At 37.0% G+C, this 17,236-nt stretch overlaps 1 long non-coding RNA gene across 1 annotated transcript; it reads left to right on the top strand.

Moving 5' to 3' along the window:
• The first annotated feature begins 11,201 nt into the window (after positions 1–11,201).
• Positions 11,202–13,033, top strand: LOC140136627 (uncharacterized). The gene is made up of 3 exons (XR_011856708.1): positions 11,202–11,468; positions 12,391–12,549; positions 12,890–13,033. It is a non-coding gene; the product is annotated as an uncharacterized lncRNA (long non-coding RNA).
• The last annotated feature ends 4,203 nt before the right edge of the window (positions 13,034–17,236 follow it).

Below are 17,236 nucleotides of genomic sequence, written 5' to 3'. Positions count from 1 at the left end.
TCAAATCTTGGAACAATCTTGCATTCAGTTTGGTGATCTGATTGTAAGCTAGATTGAGTGACTGAATACCCTGTAAATGTTGAAAACTTCTGTCCTTGATTTCTACTAAATTATTAAATGACAGATCTAGGCTGATTAAATTTATTGGATATACAATTAAATCGCTTTGCCTCTGAGATATGTCATGGTCATCACATCGATACATTACTTCTCTGGAACCAAGTATTGTATCACAATCAGTCTGAAACCTTATTATACATTTCCTTGCATCATGTAGTGCACACATTATCTTATTCTTATATCCATGTACATTACATGAATTCTTTTCTACATTGATATCTGTGATATTTTGGTCACTTTCTGTACATTGATGCACTGTACCTTCTGCTGGTCCGTCATTGATGGAAAGACTCACAACTCCTTGCACTATTATTGTGATATTTCTTTGAGTTATAATATAATTACACCACTTATATAAATCATTGAAAACTATGTATTTATTTTGGCAAATACCAAGATCTCCAATGCGTTCAATGTACAGAAATGACTGATCAAGAGAGTCATTCACCCTTTCATCTATCTGCAGTTTGATGTGAGTTACTTGAGATGCTGTCACATGAAGACTGCATGAGTGATCAGGACTACCTCTGAAGAGTGTCACATCTTCACTGACATTGACAAAGCATGGGTTTGTAACATTGGTAGAAACTTCCCACAGGGGTTTTACCAGCATCTGACCTGATACCATCAGTAGATTCCGTACCGAATCATTATTTAATGATATGACAGCGATGATGACAAGCAACTTTGGAGTCAGATGCAAAATGCTTGAAACGGCCATGTTTGAAACGTGATATTGAGATTCCTACTTTACTTTGTTACAAAATTAGTTAAAATGAGCAAATGTGTTCTTAGAAGTATTTGATCAGCATTACTACACTGCAATCATCTCTATTATATATAGATATTTTCTTGAAGTATCAAGAAAAGCAAGTCTCCCACAGCAGATTTGGACTTAACATCAGCAAACATGCAGTTTAAGTTTGAATGTAGATACTCTAATAAGCCAATATGCTTTGTCCAAGGGGGTGATGAAAGGCATCTATAAGTTTCCGTTCACTTGATGGCCTTTAAGCATTGAAGTTAACACATAAGGCTACAGTAGTACTGGTGTAAAGAATAAGCCTCCATTCAATTCAATCAGCAAATGGTGCACCTGATTTTTTATACCAATCTTGTTCAACAAATTATAACTTCATAACACACAAAATCACTCAGTAGTTATACCCTATGGATGCCACTCTTTATTGTGTTTAACAAAAGGCTGACATCTAAGAATTTGTTGCTGATCAATAGTCGTGAAGGTGAACAATCAAAGTCCAGTTTGCCAAGTTATGTGACTCGACATAAAAGTAGGTACCGGTACCCTACTGGGTGTTTTGCTTATAATGCATGAAGGCCTTTGAATTAGGAAATTCACTCAGTTCAGTGAAATTAGATGTTTTCATTACTAAGTACAATTAAATTAGGCACATTTTATTTAAACGAAATAAAAGCAGGTAGGCGGCAACTAACCGTGCATTGAAGCATCGAGTCTGCTTTATGTGCTTGTGACCTCCCGAACGCACCTTTGGTTACATCTGATTTGGTACCACTTTCTCAGGTATAGCGCATGACGTCCTTTTATACTTATTTATACTCGTGTGCAGAGTCAAACATTGTTTTTGGTGCATTGCAATTACCAAATTTAATGGCGTAACCAAAAACAAAAGGACCACTTGATGAATAGATGGTCAGCATGTCTGAATTTAATCCCCAGTTTATTCATTGAAGCAAACTTTCAACACATCTACTTGCAGTTTTGCTGTGGCATTGAGTAAACCTCCAGAAAATTAGGAAATCAGTTCCTAATCAACAAACAATACCAGCTATCACAAGCTCTTGGTGTTGATTCCTGTAATCACTATTACTCATTGGTGTGTTGTAGCTGTTGGTGTTGCATCTGATATTTCAGTGCTTCTTGGATTACTATTCTCATTTCTGTAATGATACAATCATTTAAGTAGTGATACAGTCATAGTAATAATTTCTACCTATTTTACATTTGCAGCTTGGTGATTGGCTCTAGGAGAGTGTAAGGCGAAGGCGCATATATGGAAATGGACACACCTTAAAATCAGTGAAAGATATTTTCACTGAGATTAGAAGTGATTATTGTTACATTTATATCATTACTTTACATTTGTAGCTTAGTGATTGGCTATTTAGAAATGTAATGTGATGGCGCAGGTTAGGTCGCATATGCCAAATACAAGTGACAGAAGAAATATTTCATACAGATTAGATGTGCTTATTGTTACAGTTATATCATTACTTCACATCTGGAGCTCAGTGATTGGCTAAATGAAATGTAATGTGATGGCGCAGGTTAGGTATCAACAGACACACACATAAATAAACATTTTTACAGAGATTAAAAGTGATTATTGTAACAGTAACCCATACCTATAATAGCGGTATAATATGATTGGCTAAATCAGTGGCGTAACGTCATAGGGCCACAGAACCGGTGCCCCCAAATCATGGTCGGTGCACCCCCCCCCCCAATATGATGACCCAGAAGTTATCAGCTTTTATCATCATATCACCACATGTAGCACATGCCAAAATAACTGAAAAGGAAAGAGAAGAAACAAAATTAAATAAAAACTTACTGCTAGAATGAAGCTTGACTGAAGAAACTGTGCTGTCTTTTCGTTGCGCTTGTTGGAATCTTTTCGCCTTGGATAGGCCAGTTTGTCACTTTTAAAACTGGACCTTTGTCCAATCAAATGCTAATCAAATGTAACTTTACTTCTGGAGGTCGCATTGGATTCAATGGGGTGTCATAATGTGCAGGATTAGATAGTGATATTGGATTTTTCCCCAAGTGTAAGGATACTTTCTAGGCGCAGTATAGACGAATCCAAGGAGCCAAGTCATGGTCAGGATTTGGTCGGACATCTTTGGGTAGCCGCTAGCACCAACCTGGTGTTTTGAGCGTCCAATTGTGCAAATAAAAGCCGCCTAACACCTAGAGAAGATGCAAGGACGAGGAGGGTTAATAGAATAATAGCTAATAATATATATAATGGAGATAATTCCGCAGGTAATCCCGTCACATCTATTCATACATATTCCTTTTGTTCGCAAGTATATCAATACATAGGTACCGCGTGTAGTTAATCCGATTATTATGTCACTTCAACAGCGAATAGACCATGCTGTGTGTTTTGTCGAAGGGAACTGTATTGTGTTATTCTTTTGTCTGCCTGTGTTTTCGCGGAAGGTGTGAAACGGGTGATGGAATGCAGTTTGAAATTTCCGCCAAGGCCGAATCATTTCACATTTTGAGTGCATTGTAGCTGACGGCTACCCAACTAAAGGCTGCTAGTCAGGTGTAGGAATGTGTGAATTTGGATTCCTCTATACAATACTTATACAGCTAGCCACAACCTCCCACACTTGATCACACAATCGATGGTGAACATAAATGTACACACAACCAACTGACATTCATTCCTGCGTAAAAACGGCACAATGACAATCTTTTAAGATTGCCATTGTTCCGTTTTAAAATATAATTAGATCAACACAACAAACTCCTGTGCACCACTAAATGTAAATACGTTTTTTGTGATTGTCACAACAACTTGCTTCAGGCCCACATGTTTTCTTTGCGAATTTTGTTCATAGCATAGAAACGTTAATAATGCTTACAAAATAATACGTCCCGGGTTGCTCAGACAGCCCAGTACTAAAAAATAGCTTTTATAAACGCTACTATTGTTAGGGTTATTTTGACGAACACATGATATGAGGCCCGTAACAAAACATATAAATGCATTTTAAGTTCCAATGTCTCTCCCAACCAGGCTATTCATTTTTTGGTAACATAAATATTGACAAAAAAGGAAATAAAGGAAATAAAAATAGTCCGTAGACTAGTAAATAAAGAAAGACATGGAGTATAAGTAGTTTTTCTCATCTTCTCTGGTAGTATTTACCAAAACCATGTTCATTTTACCATTATGAGCAGTGTGTACAGGGTTTCATTATTGAATGGTGAATTACAACGTTTTTCATTTAAAGCATGAATAGTTAAAAATATGCCTCTTTTATGCTGGCTCAATGGGGTACTTGACAAATTTGTGACTATTTTTGCATTTTTCTCAAAAAATTATAACACACTGGTAACAAAAGTTATTATATGGGCAAGGAATCCAATTACTTCACATTCAAGACAAGTGGTGCATTATATTATGTTGAGAAATGAGGTACATTACAGCGGTATCACTTTTCTCATCATAAATAACATACCGCTTGTCTTGAGTCACTGAAATTCCAGTGTAGTAACTGGATTCCTTGCCCCTATAATATACATATATAACTTTTGTTACCAGTGTGTTATTATATTTTGAGAAAAATGCATGAATAGTCACAAATTTATCAAGGGGTGTAGTACCACCTTAATAGGATCAACATTTTCTCCTTTTCATGATGTTTGCATTTCAGTTACCACAAATATTATTAATAACAAGATATTGGGCAGTCACAATGGTTCTGAATTAATTGATCATGAAATAGCCTGAATAATCCTGATGCAGTATTAGGCAGTCAGTGGTAGAGTAATTCACTCTAAGGATCTTTCATGTCCTTTTAGGTAGATTGATTGATTGATTGATTGATTGATTGATTCATTCATTTATTCATTCATTCATTCATTCATTCATTCATTCATTCATTCATTCATTCATTCATTCATTCAATCATGCATTCATTCATGCATTCATTCATTCATTCATTCATTCATTCATTCATTCATTCATTCATTCATTCTATTTCCATAAAAAGCAAAGACATTACATCAAAAAAATACAAACACGGCACATATGGAGGAAAAGGCTGGAAGACCAAAAAGGCCTGAAAATTGAATTTAGAGAGAAGTATTATTTTGAATTGATTGCGGAAATGTTTAACAGATTTTGAAGCTTTCAAATTTTTACCTGAAGAATTCCAAAAGATTATAGATTCGGGAATAAAAATGGTATTTTCATGATATTGGCTATACTTAGCCAATAGAATATACGCGGTCTTCTTTTCTTTCTTTCGTTCTTTCTCTTTTCCCTCTTTTTTCATTTTCGCTCAGTTTGCTCATAGACCCTGTTCTTTTTTTAGGGTCTATGGTTTGCTCGGGCCCCCTGAACCTTTGGGGCCCATGGAGTTCGTCCACCCTGTCCACCCGCTTGCGGCGCTTGCAACGCCACCGTCATGCCTGTCGCATTTCATGGAACAATTGGCCCTCATTATCAAGTGATGCTGAGACTTTTTACTGTTTGGAGTTTGTCTGTTATCTCTTTCGTCCATGATCATAACCATTTGAAAACATGGTAAAAAGGCAATGAAGCATACCTATTAAATACAACCTTAAGATCAATTACAAACTATCTGCTAGTATTATACCATCCCAACTGATATACATTTATATTGAATGAATCGCAATAATTATACTAAGTGATATAGCATCAATTTTAAAATTGTAAAGTACACTTCAGAGTCACATTTAAAAATGTGACACTCAAGTGTACTTTACAAATTATGCGATGGTATATAAAATCATAAGGATTTCTTTAAAAAATACTTACAGGGTGGAAGATGGTTGGCTAAAATGGGTTTATCAATATCATCATTATCCCGACCTTATCTTAAAATGCTGATATGTAATAAGTAAAATAGGCTCCACGGTGATTTGGTATTACTACATGTACTGAATAGGCACGTCCACACAGAAGGCTTTCTGCTTAAGCAATGCGGTTCTCGAGCAAAAACTAATATGCCATTTGAACACTCTTAAGGATTCCAATCCTCAAAGGTCATATATATTGCTCGGACAACATCATATCATTGGCAAGCTAATATTATGAAGACAATGAAAATGACTCCTTTTTTGAGAAAATAAGACGTTTAAAATTGATATTCCGCAAAAACCAACTTAAGCGGTGAGTTCCTTCGAACGAGACAGATTTGACCTAGAAAAAAGTTGACGTCATGAAATGAGATGTGCCTGCTTTGAGAGAAGGGACTGTAAACGCTCTCAATGCACAGAACGTATACTGTTGTTGTCCTCAGAAAAAAAGAGCTAAAACTTTGTGGGTGTGTGTACCTTTGGCCAAGGAAGATCAGGTTTGCGTTTGTTAGGTCATACGTGGTCAAAGGTCAGGTCAAATTTCAAATTGAGGGCAAAAGTCAGGTCAAATTGCAAAAAGCTGCAATTGAGTTCAGCTGTGAGGAAAGCGATCCCAGCCAAAGGAGATCTGCAAAAGCCAATAACCATGATAGCAGAAAACCACGAAATACGGGTAACCGCCTAGTATGGCTCAATTGCACGCAATACTAGATAGGTCACAGTAAGCTTCCGGTTGTAATTTCAAAGATGACGATATCATCAGGCATCGCACAACTCGAGGATTCCAGGCTTCAATGGACACGCGATTGACTTAGGAATTACAATACTCGAGCACGTCGATCCACGACAATTCTATGACAGTCTGAACAAGACTATATTATAATGATCAATAAGCCCAATCACCATTCTAACTTCCGGTTTTTGAGAGCAGTTTTGGGACACTTTGACCCCTGACATATCGGGAAAATTTACGTAATTATTATTAATTTTCTTATTATTGTCACAATTTTGATCATTAAAAATACCAAATAATTAATTTATAAAACACTAATATTTTTTATATTTGTTTTAAATATTGTAAAACATTTTAGATTAAATGTTGTACGTACAAAAACCCAATATTTCTGAATTTTCTGAAAGGTCAAAGGACAAAGAGTCCTAAAATTGCAAAAACTGTCCTACAATGCATTGCAAACTTCCAATGCCGATTGGGCTTATTGTGATATATAAAAAGAGACATGCAGCTGATATATGCAATTATATTGCTAACATTATGTTGATTTAAAAAAAAATTAACTCTTGAGTGTGTTTATTTATTTACATGTACTATTACATGTAGGCGCCCTTGGTATTAATTTGGATTCAGGATTAATTGTTGCAGGTTTATTAAGCTAATACGTCTGCTATTTGGAAGGTTGGAAGAGTTAAAAGCTTTGAGGGACATAAAAAAGTGCACAAGGAAGAAAAAGTGCTGAGATAATGATAGAGAAGCAGTTAGGAATATTGAGCATGGTTAGAGAAAGAGAAATTATGGATATGATGTTTAAATCCAAGCTTACCCAAGGTACGAATGGCCGTTAATTGGGAAGAAGAATAAGCTGATATATTGAAAACCAAGGTTTCTTTTAACAATATTTGGGTTTTTTCTTCAAAAAACATCAACAAGATTTACGATTAAAAAACCTACCATGGTTTTTCGAATACCATCATACTTGGGACAATAAAATAAAAGGTATTATATAATACGTGTATGCATTCTGGTTAATTTATTGGTCAACACAAATAAAAAAATGGTGCACTTGGCGGCCCCCTTTCTCCTGTGCTCCTGATCCATATGGCCTCCCTGACTTTTCTTTTGAACTGGTTTGCTTCTCTGTCAAGTATTGTAGCCCCCTCCCATTCTATAACATGGTTTTCGGCAGCGACGTGTACTAACCTCACAAACAGAAAAGTGTTATGACAAATAACGGATTCAGAAAATAAGTTACAACCAATAGGACTGATGGGTATTGACCCATTTCACTTTGTTACCTAGGTAACAAAACATCTCGGGTATTGCAACTATTCCTTTTTGAAATTGTTATAACAAGTCGAGCATTTTTCTGTTTTGACCCCAAATGTTGCCCTGCGACCTTTTTGCTCATAACTCCGGAATGATAATCCGTACTGTATATTTTCTGAATCCTTAATATGACCAGAGGAATATTTTGGAATTGGTTTTAACGCAATTTGAGCAACTTTGAGTTTTGATCCCTGTATAAACTTTTGACTTTGTAATTATGGGCTTGCACAAATGGCTTACGTTGGCTAACGTATTTTTCTTAATAAGTAACCAGACGCTTACAAGGTATAATGCCAATTATGTTGCTTGTATCCCTTTGGGCTCAATTAGTTGGCTAACTTGCAGCACTATATTTTGTGCGATGTTGCACGTAGTCCTACATCTTAAAGGGAGTATCGGCAATCACAACATTATGCCATATAATGTAAGAAAAATAATTATCAAGCACGAATCAAGTGGTCTTATTTAAAACAAACTCATAGTGACCATAATCACGAATAAAAACATCCGTTTCTCAACACGCGATATTCAAAATTCCCGGGCGCCGATATTGTGAGTGCAATGACGTCCCAGTAATACAATGAAGGCTGACGACAATTGAGCACAAACAACCATTACGTCATTGCACTTAGACAATTTCGGCGCGGGAATTTTGAATATCGCGTGTTGAGAGCCGACTGTTTTTATTCGTTTTCATGGTCAATATGAGTTTCTTTTAAATAAAACCATGTGGTTCGTGCTTGATAATTATGTTTCTAATATATAAGGCATAATGTTATGATTACCGGAGTCATCCTTTAAAACTGATTAATCAAGAATATATTCATATGGTGATTAAAAGGACAGAAAGTAAATAACAAAAAGAACGGATTAATTAATCCCCTGCTTCCGTTTTCAAATTATAACCTATATTGTATATGAAATAAAATACAAAAGAGAAGAGTATAAACCCACTTAACTTGATTTATAGTAGGACGTTTGTCAAAAACGTATTGTCCTAAAGATGATTAATTGTTATAATGCTTTATTAAATTTTAAGGCAAATGGTGAAAGAAATAGCTGCTGACGTGGGGATGAAGTTGTCCTCTTCAGCATTTTTTTATCACTATTGGAATTAACATAAATTCAGTCCCTGATATAGGGTGGTATCGATTTGATTCATCACCCATCTTGACAGCCTGACAGTGCGCTTCGACTATATTTATAAATATGTATTTATATATACGCATATGACCCATGGGCACGACATACTAAGACCAGCAAGAGTGACCAAATCGTCATGCCATTGAAAAGGGTAGGAACTCTTTAGGTAAATATCATCAAATTTAAGTGTTTATTGAATAGCAAAATTATTACATATGGGGGTGGGGTATTCCGAATTTGTAATAATTATGTACAGGAAGACAACCCACTACCTATAGTAGGTCACTTCGAGACTTACTGTCTACAAGCTGCTATGGCAGCGCGGAGGTGGTCATGTGCGTATTTATAAATACGTATTTATAAATATAGTCGAAACATACTGTTGACAGTCTGAAAGTCTTCTAGAAATGCATATCAGATTGCTTAGTGGACCATGTGTCATAATTTGGTGCTGGCAAAAGTCAAACTTGCTCCGACCCAAGCAAAATGCATGAAGATGTACAAAAAGTTCAACATGGTCATGGAAGGAGACAAAGCGAAGGTGGCGTAATCACATTTACTGCCTACATGGGACCTACATGGACAAGATATGCAAGAGACAGAAAAAAAACCAACTATCAGTCATGGACTTGGCTTCGTTCAATAATGGTCGAACACAGCATGGTGGGGTGAGGTGAGAAAGCTGATATACTAGAATTTGTTGAAACCTGGAGAAATCAACCTTCGAATACAACACTGACAACTGTTGTATATTTGATTGATTGCTATAAAATCCAATATAGGTACGTCACGTGTATTTGCTATATTTTGTGCATTGTATTAGTCCTATAATATCTGAAAAGAGATTAATCAAGAATATTTTCATATTGTGGTGATAAATTGGCGAAATTAAACAGACATAGCAAAAAAGAATGAATCCAATAATGTGGTCAGGCGTCAGGAAGTATGGTCGTATTGTTCTAGGATTGGGACTGAGTGAAATATTACGTATGGCATTGTTTTCTCCATCAATATGAAAACTGTAAGTCTGCACATGATACTATTAGATCCTGTTCCTACTGGCTTGCTATTTGGATCACGTCCCGCATCAGGTATTGACTTACGCCCAACTCGGATATTTTATGACAAGAGCTCTTTTTATCACGATGCCCAGCGCCTACATAAATTTTGTGGCTAATACAAATTCCCATCTGCCTTCAAGCGAGTCTTAAAAACCTTCCCTGTGTACGCATTTAGAGCACCCTAATCCACATAAATTCGAATCAATATAGATTAAATTCAAGCGGTGTCGTTAAACCTTGTACAATGTAGACTTATGACGTTGTTACTGTTGTATCTGGGTTGGGCTTTGAAACAGAATCATCACAATTGTTGGCATTGGGAGTGCAGTCAGGAGCATATTATTACTAGCGTCTGATAGAAATGTGGAATTCTTATCTGTTAATACCTTAAAATGGGGAACGTTATGAAAGTACTTATATTAGCCATAACAGGAGGTAAGACTGCATTCATTTCATTATGCTTTGTAGATCACTTAATGTAAAGGGGTCAGGGCCGGATTTACCTCTTTTGGGGGCACAGGGCCAGGCCAAACTTTGGAGGCCCCAAACTCATCGTGAAGAATTTTGAAGGTGAATTTTGTTATGTAAAGGGCCAGTGCGCAAAATTTTGCAATTTTAATATATTTTGATCCAAAACAGTATTTTCGGGCTAAAAAGGAACATGCGCAGGGTGATTTTGGTAGCCTTGTGGTGGCCCTGGGCCCGGGCACATCTGGCCCAATGGTAAATCCGGCCCTGAAAGGGGTGATCTGAGGGAGCATGTTACATGAAATTGTAATATCTCTATTTAAGTAGAGAAATTAGCTACTTGTATTTGAATGGGGATTCAACTTTTTCAATACTGCTGTTTTCCTCGTTTTTTTGCCAAATTTTTCATTAAAAAAAACAACCTAATGACAATTTGAATGACTTGTCGGCACATTAAGCCTTGTACACAACATTTTTATACTTTCGCTTGGATCACTGAATAGGACTCAATTGTATTTAAAAAAATACATTCATGGTGGAATTAAAGTTCGCGCTACTTACATTTTCGCAAACTTTTGCTAGTGATTCTGATAATAAATCTTGATTCTTACCACTCTTCTTAAAGCGTATGACGCTAAAGCAAACGTGTTTCAGAATTTCAGAATATATGATTATGGCTCGGAAAGTGGAAATTCTGGTTGTTGTGGTATAGTAGATAAATTTATATATTTTTCAGCTTTTTACTTCAAGTTTACAAACACACACCTGTGTGTTTTCGAGAAGAGATACGACAACATGGAAAAAAGAATACGTTGGTCGCTACCTTCTAAAGAGCGTTGTTACTGTGTGGGTGTGGTGGCACCGCGGCGACAGAGTGTGTGTACCAATGGAGGTGTATCAGAAGACCGTGAAGACCTATGGTTTATTGATGATCCCAGCTCTCTTTCTGTAAGACAAAACTGGATACCGGAGATACTCGATATACTCCTGGACAGAAAGGAGTTTTGCCGTAAGTAAATAATGCAACAACAACAAATAATAATAATAATAAATCGGTAATGTATGAAGTAATGTTTCATACTTAGGGCAGCCTTGCGTTTACCTTGCTTTCATGCCCTGCGGGGCTCTTCTATATTGGAACTGCATTAGTTGTAAGTCTTTACTATGGAAATCGGTGACCTCAGACCTGCCGTCTTTGTGGCTCTTATGTTTTTAAGTTCAATTTATTTTTTAATTCAAGAACGTTGCGTAACCCTAAATACACTGAAAAACGCTATCACTCTATCTCTGCACTCAGACTGCACTGTAATGATCCATATAATCATTTTAAGACCAGTTGTAGAACGATTCATTTTCTTATATAGTGAGGTGACTAGGTTGGTATATCAAAATGAATAATGAAATAGGCACGACGGCGTAGCCGTTGAAACATTCCAGCTTGTATTTGAGAACTTCTAAGGCTTTAGATTCCGTCAAACATGTATAACCGATCACCCTTGTTAGGATACACACGTGTGAACTAGAACAACAGTTTGGTTGTGCCTTGATGGTGGTATATGATCGAGATATATAATACTTCCTTTGTCATGAGGAAGAAGCCCAAATAAGCCCAAAATAATAAACCCAAATGAATAAGACAACCACAACATCAAAATTGGTTTTGCTCTTCTACTCCTAAAATTTTCATAAGACTTTCTCTATGCCTACTTTTTGTTTTTTGTTTTCCACAAAACTGAGCACCCCAAAAGTACATAAATTTGCCCAAATTGGGTTCTTTTAAATGGGCCCAATTCGGCGCATTGGTCTCCACTGAAAACACATCCATCGATATACCAAAATCGCTAAAAAATGTCCCCCAAAACCGCGTACACCTTCAACCAGGAAGACCCCTCCCCGTGTCTTACTCATTGCTGTATTTTTGTATTCCTTAGCTTTCTGGACAGAATGGGGCCCCTGGGGAAACTGCACCTACGTTGGCACCTGTCCGATACAAAAAGACAGGAAGCGTCAATGTCTTGATACAAAGCAGACAGGAGTTTCATGCCTCGGGAAGAGCGTAGAATTCATGGACTGCAACATCACAAATTGCCGTAAGTTAGTCGCAGAAAATAATTTTTAATTTAAAAAAAGGTGTTATAAGAGATGGGTAATTGCCTTTATACAATAATATACTTTCAATAATTGCACATTATAAGGTAGCCACACGCAATTCGTTTTTGTGAGCAATTTTACCGCAGTTCGTTTTTTTCTTTGAGAAATCCAGGGGACTCTAAACATGCTTTATTTGGGCAAATCATGTTGTTGTTGATGTTGTTACTGATATTGTTGTTGCTATGTTATTTTGTCTTTAATATTGTTGTTAGAGCAAAATGCTTCGTGAGCTCATGAAATAATCCGATTTATACTTGATTTAATACTATATATACAAAGGTTCCTGGGGTACCTGGGGTTCCTGGAGTTCCTGTAGCAGGACATGTGGCAGTGGGACAAAGTATCGATACAGGACCTGTGATGGGAGTGGTCCAATAACATGTCCCGGATCTGATAGTTCTTCACAGAGCTGTAACACTAAATCGTGCCGTAAGTATATCTATACTCATGAGTCAGACTTAGTTAGAGAATAAACGATAGGAATTTTTATTTTGCCTATCCTCTACCGTGTGATAGATGACAGGCAGGTCCAATATTTTGAGTAGTGGATGCCGGCGCAGCCGGTATCCACTACGATAAAAATATTGGACCTGCATGTCGTCTATCATAGGTAGAGGATAGGCAAAATAAAAATTCCTATCGTTTATTCTCATTCTTAGTCTGTTAAACATTGTTTTAATAATTGTAAACACATTTTTTAAGCAAAAACTAAGTTACCGTCAAAAAAACTCCCCTCATTATAAAATGAAAGAAAATTGTTTACAACTTCACGTATTCTATTGCGCGTATTGCTAGCGCGTTCGCGTATTCCGCACTAGTCTACGCATCCAGCGCGATACATACGCGCACCTCTACACGCGTGTTACGCATTATCAAGACGCATGATGACGTGGGGCCAATCAGAAATGTGTCTACGAACTAGACCACTCCCACTGACTAAGAATATGGAATATTTTTTCGCAAAGTTTCAAGACTGGTCTGGAAGGGGTCTGTGTAAGCCGCACGGGCTAAATATTAATTGGGGTGTGTCGAGAGATGGTGCAAAGTAATTGTTTGATAGAAAATGTGCTTTCCATAAGTTTACATTTAGGTTCAGTAAATATCACCTTAAAATCCAATCCAGTCTCCTTAAATCCGCCATTTTAGGCTAATTCACTACATTATGAGTTGCATACTGTAAACTAATGGAACAAGCTGTAACACTCATTCGTGCCGTAAGTTATTCAATTTCTAGCTAACATGAGTCAAGTTCATACTAAAGACGCTTTAAAAAAGACGAATCGTGTTTTTAAATACCGACTACAATATTTTACCCTCGAACTGTAAGTTTCGTATGGCTTTAAATTGCCTTATTAAACTAACAAAAATGTTAAATGTATGGGTTTCATTATTGCCAAGGCCTAATTTACCTTTATGGGGGCGCTAGGCCAGGCCAAAATTGGGAGGCCCCTAAATACATTGTGAGAAAGCCATGTGCATTCACAATTTAGAGAGTTTGTTCTGATTGTAGTATGCCATTTGCGCATTCAATTCAATTTTGAGACTTTTTAGCCAAAATGAAGGTGTTTTCATTTGCTATATAAAATTTTTACAATTTTACCGTATTTTTGACCAAAACACGGTTTTCGGGCTAAAAAGAAGTTGGACAGGGCAATTGGCCCCCAGATTTTTGGGGCCCTGGGCCTAGACTATGCCATAGTTGATTTTTGATAAATAAAAATACGTTATTAATCATGATGAACGCATTCAGTTGAACTCGAATTTATACTGATATTTATTACATCAAAATACTAGTATAAAATGGTTATGAAAAAGTTTATATAATTATATTTGTGACAGTAAAAGTAAAGTATGCGTAGGCTTATATTATTGAATGCAACATAATTATCATAATGGCATAACTATAATGGCACTTCAATGCTGAACAATTCTAATCTTAGAATCTGCCAGTTTATTACGAGTTGGGAAGCTAACATACAGAGGGAGTACGGTGACTGAAAAGATGATCAGTTGTGAAAATCTATCAATTGTGCACAAATTAATTAAATCGGAGTTTTAAGCTTCAATGCAATATCCAGAGTATGCACAATCATGACAATGGGCAAGTGGACTACGGAGTAGTCTACCCTGGGCCCGGACCCATCTGGCCAGTGGTAAATCCGGCCCTGTTTATTGCCAATCTGAGTGAGGTATTTGAATACTTGGATATGAGAGCCTTGCTTTGGTCAATATTGTTTTCAAGTTATACAAAGGACCATTTTTCTAATTTCTGATATGTTTCTTTTGTTTAAAGCGGGATGTTGCGTTCCGTTTCTTGGATGTTTGTGCTGACTTTGAACTTCTGGCGTGTATGTGTTACACATCGGAATATTGAATAGGCTTCACGGCACCATCACGTCTCCACTTTTCTTCGGAGCTTAATTTATGGACAGAGGAACACACTGTAGATAACATATTGTCAATGTGCCGAGTATGATGGCGGCAGCAGTGCAACTTTTTGATTAAATGTCAATTATGATTAAAAATAGTGGAATTTAAGATGTTTCGTAGGGGTGGTGCAATAATTATGTGTACCCCCGTGTTGGTGAATTCTCAAAATGGTCTGCCAAAAATGGCTTGCCCTCCCCCCTTTGGCCATGCCAAGAAATCTTTGCCCCCTTTCGACGTGAAAAAAACCTTTGCCACCCTTTCGATGTGCCAAAAATCTTTGCCCCCCCCCTTACACAGGCAAGATTTTTGGGAACCTGAATTTAAAACCTTAAAGTTTGTTACCATGTATCTGCATGCGCAGCGAGCAGGAAATTTTGCATATTTGAACGTGTTCCTAACGTTTTCCTACACCTTTTTAGGACGTATATAGAAACGGCACCCAAAATATCTTTGCCACGGCCCCCCTTTCGACATGCCAAAAATCGCTTGACCACCTTTCGACCTGCCAAAAATGCTTGCCCCCTTTGGCCTGCCAAAAATCTTTGCCCCCCCGCTATAATTCACCGCCCCGGGGGTACACATAATTATTTCACCACCCCTTAGTATTCCTTTAAGTACTGAGTTACGTCTTTCTGGTACTAACCGAAATCTAAAATCTTTGAATTACGACCGGCTTTCAATGTTGTCAACGGTGGATGGAATGTGTTTAATAATTTATAATCTCTTATATACACCAGAGAAGCCATTCAATTATCTGCTATAGTTCTGTATATTTCAATATCAACCAAAGTACTTTAAGATGGATTAGTGTCCAGTGTCCAGTACTTCGGTATAATTGTAGCATATGCAGGTTAAACTGTGTCAATTCTTATGCAGGCCAGAAGCCTTATCTCATCTCAGTGTTTGAACCAAATTGAGTTAGGGTCAGAAAGCCTTAATTCAGAGTTGAGGCTTTCTGCTAAACTGCATTATCAACATTCATTTGAGAAAAGTATATTAAAGAAAATATCAAAAGTCCCCAAAAGTCCAAGTAGTGGAACAGTGCCTAATTTGCATAAATCCAAAATGGCCGCTTATGCAGGGGTGAAATTTCAAAGTTGGTCAAATCTTTTTAAAAACCATATCAATGTCTTGCTCTGATCATAGGCTGCGTTCACATAGAAGTATACTATTCGGGTATACGGTGCACGTTTTGCAGGTGCACGCGTATAGCTCAAATCGAGCAAGGCAATTTCATAGTACCGGGTCACATAAGGCTACGATCGCATAGAAGTATACTATTCGGGTATACGATGCACGTTTTGCCGGTGCACGCGTATAGCTTAAATCGAGCAAGGTAATTTCATAGTACCGGGTCACATAAGAGCTATTCGAAAAGGCCGTATACCTGCGTATAGTTTAGTATAGTGGGAATCGTGCGTGTTCGATTTTAGTGCAGCGTATACCGTCCCAATTTTAAAAACCTAAACCATATGTGGGTAAATTCATTTTTTTAATAGATGCACTATCTAATTCTGCACATTATGACACCTCATTGAATGCAATGTGACCTCAAGAAGTAAAGTTACAAGCATTTGATAAGACGAAGAAAATGGGTAAACTGACATACTCGCTATCCGCTATACGAAATACGCTCATTCGATCAGGCTGAGTTCACATAGTATACTCCTATATGAACTCAGCCTAATCGAATGAGCGTATTTCGTATAGCGAATACCGTATACCGTATACTTCTATGTGAACTCAGCCTAAGGATACAGAAAAAAGTATAGTTTGGCCAGTCTCCGACATACATTTCTTGAGTTATAGGCAAAAAGGTCAAAGGTCAAATTTTGGGTCCACAGTCGTTGACAATGGAAATATAAATATGCTCCAGTTTTAATCCAACTGATCTCAAGTTGCTCCTTTGGCAAAAATAAATCAAAATGAGGAAAGTTACATCGTGTTTGATTATTCGATTTGATATTTTATGCAATGTTACCAGGGTAACAAACCATCTCAGATATGGCAAATTAAATTAAAAAACGCTTTTGTAAGCGGTACAATATGAGACCATTTTTTTTATCGAAATCGGAGAATTTTTTATTTTTGCCCCCTGTAGTGTCCAAATTTTGACATTGACCTTTCCCCCTATAAGTCAAGAAATGTACATCGGAAATAGGTCAAACTATACTTTTCCTGAATTCTTTTGACAAG

The sequence above is a fragment of the Amphiura filiformis genome, chromosome 16, assembly GCF_039555335.1.
Source record: "Amphiura filiformis chromosome 16, Afil_fr2py, whole genome shotgun sequence".
In the NCBI taxonomy this organism is placed as follows: domain Eukaryota; kingdom Metazoa; phylum Echinodermata; class Ophiuroidea; order Amphilepidida; family Amphiuridae; genus Amphiura; species Amphiura filiformis.
Note: the sequence above shows the minus strand (reverse complement) of the source record. Positions and strands in the feature narration are given on the sequence as shown.